This window comes from Rattus norvegicus, chromosome 7 (genome assembly GCF_021556685.1).
Source record: "Rattus norvegicus strain SHRSP/BbbUtx chromosome 7, alternate assembly SHRSP_T2T, whole genome shotgun sequence".
NCBI lineage: Eukaryota > Metazoa > Chordata > Mammalia > Rodentia > Muridae > Rattus > Rattus norvegicus.
Genome location: NC_141540.1, coordinates 21,560,142 through 21,571,001, shown reverse-complemented (window position 1 = coordinate 21,571,001; position 10,860 = coordinate 21,560,142).

Below are 10,860 nucleotides of genomic sequence, written 5' to 3'. Positions count from 1 at the left end.
TGTGAGTGCTGAGAAGAAGGTATATTCCATTATGTTCGGGTGAAATGTCCTGTAGATATTTGTTAATCCATTAGGTTTATAGTCTCTGTAATTTTCATTGTTTCTCTGTTTCACTGACCTGTCCATTGATGAGAGTGGTGTGTTGAAGTTCACCGTTATTATTGTGTGCTGTTCAGTGTGTATTTGAGCCTTAGTAAAGTGTCTTTTATGAATCTGGCTGCCCTTGCAATTGGGCATAGATGTTCAGAATTGAGATTTCATCTTGGTAGATTTTTCTTTTGAAGAGTATGGAGTGTATTTCGTCCTCTCCTTTGATTATGTTTGGTTGGAAGTCTATTTTATTACATATTACAATAGTAATTCCATCACATTTCTGAGGTCCACTTGCTTGGAAAATCATCTTATAGCTTTATAGTCTGATATAGTGTCCACTGTTTTGCTGCGTTTTGTTTCATGTATGGAGTAGAATGCTCAATCTTGTTTTAGGTTTCAGTCTGTTAGTCTGTGTCTATTTTTATTGGTGATTTGACATTGAGAGATGTTAAGGACCAATGATGGTTAGTTGCTATTATTTTGATGTTGATGTTGGGGTTGTTACTGTGTGTATGCAATTCTCTTCTCTTCTCTTCTCTCTCTCTCTCTCTCTCTCTCTCTCTCTCTCTCTCTCTCTCTCTCTGGGTGTGTGTGTGTGTGTTTGTGTGTGTATGTGTGTGTGTATGTGTGTGTCTGTGTTCGTTTGTGTGGGTGTGTGTGTCTGTGTGTGTGTGTGATCATTAATCTCTTGTATTTTCTCAGGTGTAGTTATCCTCGTGTGTTGGAGTTTTACTTCTAGTACACTCTTTAGGACTGGAATAGTAGAAAGATATTGTTTAAAATTTGCTTTGTCATGGAATTTCTTGGTTTCTATATCTATGATGATTGAGTGTTTTGCTGAGTATTGTATTTTGGGGTGGCTCCTGCCTTCTCTTAGGATCAGAAGGAATATGTCCAGAATTTTTATCTTTTAGAGTCCCTTTGGAGAACTCAAGTGTAATTCTGATACTGTTATTGCCTACTTGTCCTTTGTCCTTTGCAGCTTTGAGTACTCTTCCTTTGTTCTATCCATTTAGTGTTTTGATTATTATGTGGTGGAAGGACTTTCCTTTCTGGTACAATTTCTTCCTTTAGTTTGGGAATGTTTTTTCTAGGATTTTGTTAAAGATATCTTCTGGCAGTTGGTACTGAGAATCTTCATCTCTTCTACTCCTATGATTCTTTGTTTGATCTTTCCAAAGTGTCCCAAATTTCCTGGATGTTTTGAACTAGGAAATTTTTTTTTACATTTATTTATTTTTTTTAAAAAAAAGAAATTTTTTTATTAACTTGAGTATTTCTTATATACATTTCCAGTGTTATTCCCTTTCCTGGTTTCCGGGCAAACATTCCCCTCCCCCCTCCCCTTCCTAATGGGTGTTCCCCTCCCCACCCTGCACCCATTGCCGCCCTCCCCCCAACAGTCTAGTTCCCTGGGGGTTCAGTCTTAGCAGGACCCATGGCTTCCCCTTCCACTGGTGCTCTTACTAGGATATTCATTGCTACCTATGAGGTCAGAGTCCAAGGTCAGTCCATGTATAGTCTTTAGGTAGTGGCTTAGTCCCTGGAAGCTCTGGTTGCTTGGTATTGTTGTACATATGGGGTCTCGAGCCCCTTCGAGCTCTTCCAGTTCTTTCTCTGATTCCGTCAATGGGGGTCCTATTCTCAGTTCAGTGGTTTGCTGCTGGCATTCGCCTCTGTATTTGCTGTATTCTGGCTGTGTCTCTCAGGAGAGATCTACATCCGGCTCCTGTCGGCCTGCACTTCTTTGCTTCATCCATCTTGTCTAATTGGGTGGCTGTATATGTATGGGCCACATGTGGGGCAGGCTCTGAAGGTGTTCCTTCAGTCTCTGTTTTAATCTTTGCCTCTCTATTCCCTGCCAAGGGTATTCTTGTCCCCCTTTTAAAGAAGGAGTGAAACATTCACATTTTGATCATCCGTCTTGAGTTTCATTTGTTCTAGGCATCTAGGGTAATTCAAGCATTTGGGCTAATAGCCAGTTATCAATGAGTGCATACCATGTGTGTTTTTCTGTGATTGGGTTACCTCACTCAGGATGATATTTTCCAGTTCCAACCATTTGTCTATGAATTTCATAAAGACATTGTTTTTGATAGCTGAGTAATATTCCATTGTGTAGATGTACCACATTTTCTGTATCCATTCCTCTGTTGAAGGGCATGTGGGTTCTTTCCAGCTTCTGGCTATTATAAATAAGGCTGCTATGAACATAGTGGAGCACGTGTCTTTTTTTATATGTTGGGGCATCTTTTGGATATATGCCCAAGAGAGGTATAGCTGGATCCTCAGGCAATTCAGTGTGCAATTTTCTGAGGAATCTCCAAACTGATTTCCAGATTGGTCGTATCAGTCTGCAACCCCACCAACAATGGAGGAGTGTTCCTCTTTCTCCACATCCTCTCCAGCATCTGCTTTCACCTGAGTTTTTGATCTTAGCCATTCTCACTGGTGTGAGGTGAAATCTCAGGGTTGTTTTGATTTGCATTTCCCTTATGACTAAAGATGTTGAACATTTCTTTAGGTGTTTCTCTGCCATTCGGCATTCCTCAGCTGTGAATTCTTTGTTTAGCTCTGAGCCCCATTTTTTAATAGGGTTATTTGTCTCCCTGCGGTCTAACTTCTTGAGTTCTTTGTATATTTTGGATATAAGGCCTCTATCTGTTGTAGGATTGGTAAAGATCTTTTGCCAATCTGTTGGTTGCCGTTTTGTCCTAACCACAGTGTCCTTTGCCTTACAGAAGCTTTGCAGTTTTATGAGATCCCATTTGTCGATTCTTGATCTTAGAGCATAAGCCATTGGTGTTTTGTTCAGGAATTTTTTTCCAGTGCCCATGTGTTCCAGATGCTTCCCTAGTTTTTCTTCTATTAGTTTGAGTGTTTCTGGTTTGATGTGGAGGTCCTTGATCCACTTGCACTTAAGCTTTGTACAGGGTGATAAGCATGGATCGATCTGCATTCTTCTACATGTTGACCTCCAGTTGAACCAGCACCATTTGTTGAAAATGCTATCTTTTTTGCATTGGATGTTTTTGGCTCCTTTGTCAAAAATCAAGTGACCATAGGTTTGTGGGTTCATTTCTAGGTCTTCAATTCTATTCCATTGGTCTATCTGTCTGTCTCCGTACCAATACCATGTAGTTTTTATCACTATTGCTCTGTAATACTGCTTGAGTTCAGGGATAGTGATTCCCCCTAAAGTCCTTTTATTGTTGAGGATAGTTTTAGCTATCCTGGGTTTTTTGTTATTCCAGATGAATTTGCAAATTGTTCTGTCTAACTCTTTGAAGAATTAGATTGGTATGTTGATGGGGATTGCATTGAATCTGTAGATCACTTTTGGTAAAATGGCAATTTTTACTATATTAATCCTGCCAATCCATGAGCATGGGAGATCTTTCCATCTTCTGAGGTCTTCTTCAATTTCTTTCTTCAGAGTCTTGAAGTTCTTATTGTACAGATCTTTTACTTGTTTGGTTAAAGTTACACCAAGGTACTTTATATTGTTTGGGTCTATTATGAAGGTTGTCGTTTCCCTAATTTCTTTTTCGGCTTGTTTCTCTTTTGTGTAGAGGAAGGCTACTGATTCATTTGAGTTAATTTTATACCCAGGCACTTAGCTGAAGTTGTTTATCAGCTTTAGTAGTTCTCTGGTGGAACTTTTGGGATCACTTAAATATACTATCATATCATCTGCAAATAGTGATATTTTGACATCTTCTTTTCTGATCTGTGTCCCCTTGACCTCCTTTTGTTGTCTGATTGCTCTGGCTAGAACTTCAAGAACTATATTGAATAAGTAGGGAGAGAGCAGGCAGCCTTGTCTAATCCCTGATTTTAGTGGGATTGCTTCAAGTTGTTCTCCATTTAGTTTAATGTTAGCAACTGGTTTGCTGTATATGGCTTTTACTATGTTTAGGTATGGGCCTTGAATTCCTATTCTTTCCAGGACTTTTATCATGAAGGGGTGTTGAATTTTGTCAAATGCTTTCTCAGCATCTAGTGAAATGATCATGTGGTTTTGTTCTTTCAGTTTGTTTATATAATGAATCACGTTGATGGTTTTCTGCATATTAAACCATCCCTGCAGGCCTGGGATGAAGCCTACTTGATCATGTTGGATGATTGTTTTGATGTGCTCTTGGATTTGTTTTGCCAGAATTTTATTGAGTATTTTTGCGTCGATATTCATAAGGGAAATTGGTCTGAAGTTCTCTTTCTTTGTTGGGTCTTTGTGTGGTTTAGGTATAAGCGTAATTGTGGCTTCATAGAAGGAATTCGGTAGTGCTCCATCTCTTTCAATTTTGTGGAATAGTTTGGATAATATTGGTATGAGGTCTTCTATGAAGGTCTGATAGAATTCTGCACTAAACCCGTCTGGACCTGGGCTCTTTTGGGTTGGGAGACCTTTAATGACTGCTTCTATTTCCTTAGGAATTATGGGGTTATTTAACTGGTTTATCTGTTCCTGATTTAACTTCAGTACCTGGTATCTGTCTAGGAAATTGTCCATTTCCTGCAGATTTTCAAGTTTTGTTGAATATAGGCTTTTATAGTAAGATCTGATGATTTTTTGAATTTCCTCTGATTCTGTAGTTATGTCTCCCTTTTCATTGCTGATGTTGTTAATTTGGACACACTCTCTGTGTCCTCTCATTAGTCTGGCTAAGGGTTTATCTATCTTGTTGATTTTCTCAAAGAACCAACTTTTGGTTCTGTTGATTCTTTCTATGGTCCTTTTTGTTTCTACTTGGTTGATTTCAGCTCTGAGTTTGATTATTTCCTGCCTTCTACTCCTCCTGGGTGTATTTGCTTCTTTTTGTTCTAGAGCTTTTAGGTGTGCTGTCAAGCTGCTGACATATGCTCTTTCCTGTTTCCTTCTGCAGGCACTCAGCGCTATGAGTTTTCCTCTTAGCACAGCTTTCATTGTGTCCCATAAGTTTGGGTATGTTGTACCTTCATTTTCATTAAATTCTAAGAAGTCTTTAATTTCTTTCTTTATTTCTTCCTTGACCAGGTTATCATTGAGTAGGGCATTGTTCAATTTCCACGTATATGTGGGCATTCTTCCCTTATTGTTATTGAAGACCAGTTTTAGGCCGTGGTGGTCTGATAGCATGCATGGGATTATTTCTATCTTTCTGTACCTGTTGAGGCCCGTTTTTTGACCAATTATATGGTCAGTTTTGGAGAAAGTACCATGAGGAGCTGCCAAGAAGGTATATCCTTTTGCTTTAGGATAGAATGTTCTATAAATATCTGTTAAGTCCATTTGGCTCATGACTTCTCTTAGTCCGTCTACGTCTCTGTTTAATTTCTGTTTCCATGATCTGTCCATTGATGAGAGTGGGGTGTTGAAATCTCCTACTATTATTGTGTGAGGTGCAATGTGTGTTTTGAGCTGTAGTAAGGTTTCTTTTACGTATGAAGGTGCCCTTGTATTTGCGGCATAGATATTTAGGATTGAGAGTTCATCGTGGTGGATTTTTCCTTTGATGAATATGAAGTGTCCTTCCTTATCTTTTTTGATGACTTTTAGGTGAAAATTGATTTTATTTGATATTAGAATGGCTACTCCAGCTTGCTTCTTCCGACCATTTGCTTGGAAATTTGATTTCCAGCCTTTCACTCTGAGGTAGTGTCTGTCTTCGTCTCTGAGGTGTGTTTCCTGTAGGCAGCAGAATACAGGGTCCTAGTTGTGTATCCAGTTTGTTAATCTATGTCTTTTTATTGGGGAGTTGAGGCCATTGATATTCAGAGATATTAAGGAATAGTCATTATTGCTTCCTGTTATATTCATATTTGGATGTGAGGTTATGTTTTTGTGCTTTTCTTCTCTTTGTTTTGTTGCCAAGACGATTAGTTTCTTGCTTCTTCTTGGGTATAGCTTGCCTCCTTATGTTGGCATTTACCATTTATTATCCTTTGTAGTGCTGGATTTGTAGAAAGATATTGTGTAAATTTGGTATTGTCATGGAATATATTGGTTTCTCCATCTATGTTAATTGAGAGTTTTGCAGGATACAGTAACCTGGGCTGGCATTTGTGTTCTCTTAGGGTCTGTATGACATCAGGACAGGATCTTCTGGCCTTCATAGTTTTTGGTGAAAAGTCTGGTGTGATTCTGATAGGTCTGCCTTTATATGTTACTTGACCTTTTTCCCTTACTGCTTTTAATATTCTTTCTTTATTTTGTGCGTTTGGTGTTTTGACTATCATGTGACAGGAGGTGTTTCTTTTCTGGTCCAATCTATTTGGAGTTCTGTAGGCTTCTTTTATGCCTATACGGGTATCTCTTTTTTTAGGTTAGGGAAGTTTTCTTCTATGATTTTGTTGAAGATATTTACTGGTCCTTTGAGCTGGGAGTCTTCACTCTTCTATACCTATTATCCTTAGGTTTGATCTTCTCATTGAGTCCTGGATTTCCAGTATGTTTTGGACCAGTAGCTTTTTCTGCTTTACATTATCTTTGACAGTTGAGTCAATGATTTCTATGGAATCTTCTGCTCCTGAGATTCTCTCTTCCATCTCTTGTATTCTGTTGGTGAAGCTTGTATCTACAGCTCCTTGTCTCTTCTTTTGGTTTTCTATATCCAGGGTTGCTTCCATGTGTTCTTTCTTGATTGCTTCTATTTCCACTTTTAATTCCTTCAACTGTTTGATTGTGTTTTCCTGGAATTCTTTCAGGGATTTTTGTGATTCCTCTCTGTAGGCTTCTTCATGTTCTCTAAGGGAGTTCTTCACGTCTTTCTTGAAATCCTCCAGCATCTTGATCAAATATGATTTTGAAACTAGATCTTGCTTTTCTGGTGTGTTTGGATATTCCATGTTTGTTTTGGTGGGAGAATTGGGCTCCGGTGATGCCATGTAGTCTCGGTTTCTGTTGCTTGGGTTCCTGCGCTTGCCTCTTGCCATCAGATTATCTCTAGTGTTACTTTGTTCTGCTATTACTGACAGTGGCTAGACTGTCCTATAAGCCTGTGTGTCAGGAGTGCTGTAGACCTGTTTTCCTGTTTTCTTTCAGCCAGTTATGGGGACAAAGTGTTCCGCTTTTGGGCGTGTAGTTTTTCCTCTCTACAGGTCTTCAGCTATTCCTGTGGGCCTGTGTCTTGAGTTCACCAGGCAGGTCACTTGCAGCAGAAAAGTTGGTCTTACCTGTGGTCCCGAGGCTCAAGTTTGCTCGTGGGGTGTTGCTTATGAGCTCTCCACGGCGGGAGCAACCAGGAAGATCTGCGCTGCCCTTTCCGGGTGCTTCCGTGCACCAGGGTTCCAGATGGCGTTTGGTGTTGTCCTCTGGAATCAGTAATGTGTGTAGAGTGCAGTCTCTTCTGGTTTCCCAGGCGTGTCTGCCTCTCTGAAGGTTTAGCTCACCCTCCCACGGGATTTGGGTGCAGAGAACTGTTTATCCGGTCTGTTCCTTCAGATTATGGCGGTGTCTCAGGCGAAGCGGTCCTCCTGCTCCTGGGCCCTCCTCTGTGGGAACCCAGTTTCCGTTTGGGCCCGGGATGTGGGCAGGGGTGGGCACTGTTGGTGGTCTCTTCCGCTCTGCAGCCTCAGGAGTGCCCACCTGACCAGGCGGTGAGGTATCTCTCCCATGGTGTCTGGGAGCAGAAAGCTGCTGCCGGCCGGGATCCGCGGGTTTGGGGTTCCCGGTAAACACAGGCAGTGCCCGGTCCTAGAGGAATTCTGCCTCTGTGTGTCCCGAGTTCACCAGGCAGGTCTCTTGTAGCAGAAAAGTTGGTCTTACCTGCTGTCCCGAGGCTCAAGTTCGCTCGCGGGGTGCTGCCCACGAGCTCTCTGTGGCGGGAGCAACCAGGAAGTAAGTTATTTATTTATTTATTTAGTATACATCATACAGCTTTCTGCCTATATGTATGCCTGCAGGCCAGAAGAGGGCACCAGACCTGGTTATAGATGGTTGTGAGCCACCATGTGGTTGATGGGAATTGAACTCAGGACCTCTGGAAGAGCAGACAGTGCTCTTAACCACTGAGCTATCTCTCCAGCCCCAGAGCTAGGAACTTTTTACATTTGGTGTTTTCCTTTACTAATCTATCATTTCTTTTTTTTTTTTTTTTTGCACATCACTCCTTTATTATACTGATCTGGAAAGAGAGTTAGTTGTTATGCCCAAACGAGTTCTGAACCCACACATCCTCCTGGTATGCATAGGAAACTGTGGACTGGGACTTTGTGCACTGCTTATAGCTGCAGGTGCAGAGGTTAGAGGTCATTCACTGGGAATCAGTTCTCTCCTTTTGTCTGAGACCTGGGAATTGAAGTCATGTCTTCAGGCTTTGTAAGAAGTGAATGTCTTTATGTGATGAACCATCTTATTAATCCAAGTATTTTAGGGTTTGGTGATGTTGTTTTCTGGTACTGGAAACTGAATTTAAGGCCTCATATATATTAAGCAAGCCGCCTACCACCAATCTATGTTCCTAGCTCTGTATCCTTTATATTCCTTTGAGTTTGCATAATAAATCTATAAGAAGTGCGACTACAAGTCAAACTCCAAAAATTCTGGACAAATTTTTTTTTTAAAAAAGAAAAAGAAATAAAGAAGAAAAGGTTTATTTTTCTTACAATGCAAGTTAGAAAATATAAAAACTGTCCCCACACTATAGTTTTTAAGTATTGCCTCCTTTGTGTGTGTGTGTGTGTGTGTGTGTGTGTGTGTGTGTGTGTGTGTGTCAGGAGAGCAGTGTGAGCATCACAGAACATAGCCCTCAGACTGCCAGGCCAACAGTGTTCCCCAACCTTCATAGGGCAGCACTGTCTACTTCCATTCCTGTTAGGAGCTTCTTTCATTGTCTACCCTCCTACTCCCTCTTAAAGTTCATCCCAACCGTTATCTAAAACTGTGGTGAGTCATATTGTGTATCTATGCAGGGGAATGATGTCACCAGGGACTGAATGTGTCTCGTTGAATCCTCTGAGGTTGAACTTAGCACATGAAAACGCTGGAAGAGAGTACATGCTTGGGGTGCATGCCCCTGTACTCATGTACTCAGTCTTCTTCCTTGTATCCAGAAAATCTTCCTCTTTCAATAGGACCCTTGTCTACCTCTTTCTTCTCCACGAAATTGCAGGGTTTAATGCATCATTGTAGTGTGGAATAAGAGTATTGACATGATTTTTCCAATGGATATTATCAGAATAGATGGACAATTATACAAGACACCATCTAATAGCAAGTAGATCTACAGAAATGATGCCTCCTTTCGGGAAAATAAAATTTATGCTTTTTTCAATGGTCTGTTTTGGTGCTATTGTATACCAGATAACATTCTAAGCAGTTTTTCTCAACTTCACTTTTAATAAACAAAACCTCCTTGTAAAATTATTTATAATATTCTGGTTCTTCAATGTGGCATTTCAGGCTTGGAGCTCTTACATAACAATTAGTTAATTTTTTAATTGATGTAATAAAATCCCTGACAAAAGAAAACTCAGGGTTTCTTTGGGTTTACAACATTACTATACATTTTATATCTCAGGGAAGGATATGTTGGCCAGACAAGGAGGTAGTTGCTTCTACTGTGTCTGCAGTCAGGAAGCAGAAAGATAAATCTATTCACTTTCCCCTTTCCTTCAGTCTGGGACCCTGTTCCATGGAATGGTGCCTTTGCATTCTATCTAGATGTTTCTATTTCAGGCAAACACTTTTCACGAATTCATGAATATGTTCAGAGGTCAGTCTCTGACTCAGTTACTTTAGCATTGTTATAATATGACACTATGACCTCGGCAATTTAAATAAGAAGGAGTTTCTTTGTGGCTAATAGTTTTGGAGAGTAGTACCTGACCATCTTGTCAGGGTGTATGGCTACAGGAAGGCAGTTATGGCATGTGAACAGTAGCTAACAAATTATTTCTTGAAGCACAAGCTAACTGGGAAAGATTTAGGCTTTAAAAACTTTTCAGGGGAGGGTGGGGAGGGGAACACCCATAAGGAAGGGGATGGGGAGGGGGATGTTTGTCCGGAAACCGGGAAAGGTAATAACACTCGAAATGTATATAAGAAATACTCAAGTTAATAAAAAAAAAACTTTTCAACTGGCTCTTAATGACATACCTCCTCCAACAAGGTCACCCTTCTGATTTAATCCTAAACAGTTCTACTGCCTGGAGACCAACTATTCAAACATGTGAGCCTTTATGGGCTGTTCTCATTCAAATGACTACAGCTACTATTTTATCTGAAACTCAAATAACTCAAATAACTCATCTCAAATAACTTTTCCCAAATGACTCAGATGAGTGTTGGAACTAGAATTTCCATTTAGACCATGAATGAACCTGTCTTATTAACCAGTACAAAATACCTACAGTATTAATCCATGTAGTATATTGATTATATCAAAATAGTGGTTACAATATCTTGTGACTAAGCTGACTCTTTATAATCTAGAAATGATAGCCAAGCAAGACGAGAAACATGGTAGCTGACATATGACAAGAATAGTGCTGAAACCAGATTCCACTCCACATACTTTGATCTTAAACGATAGGAGAGTTAGAGAATTTCATTAAGATGACAAAGAAAATCCTGTCTGCCTATATGGAGATTTCCTTCATTCTTTTTCCCCCCAGAAATAGGTCCAGCTCTCTTAGTTGATTCTCATTTTTAGACTCCCATTATATGACACCACGTAATGTCAAATAGTCTTGTTATCCCTCAAAATGTCTCAGTGAGGTTCCTCAGCATATGAATAGGGTCACCAAAGCTTAGAACTGTCAGTAACTTTTTATGATTATGTAGAT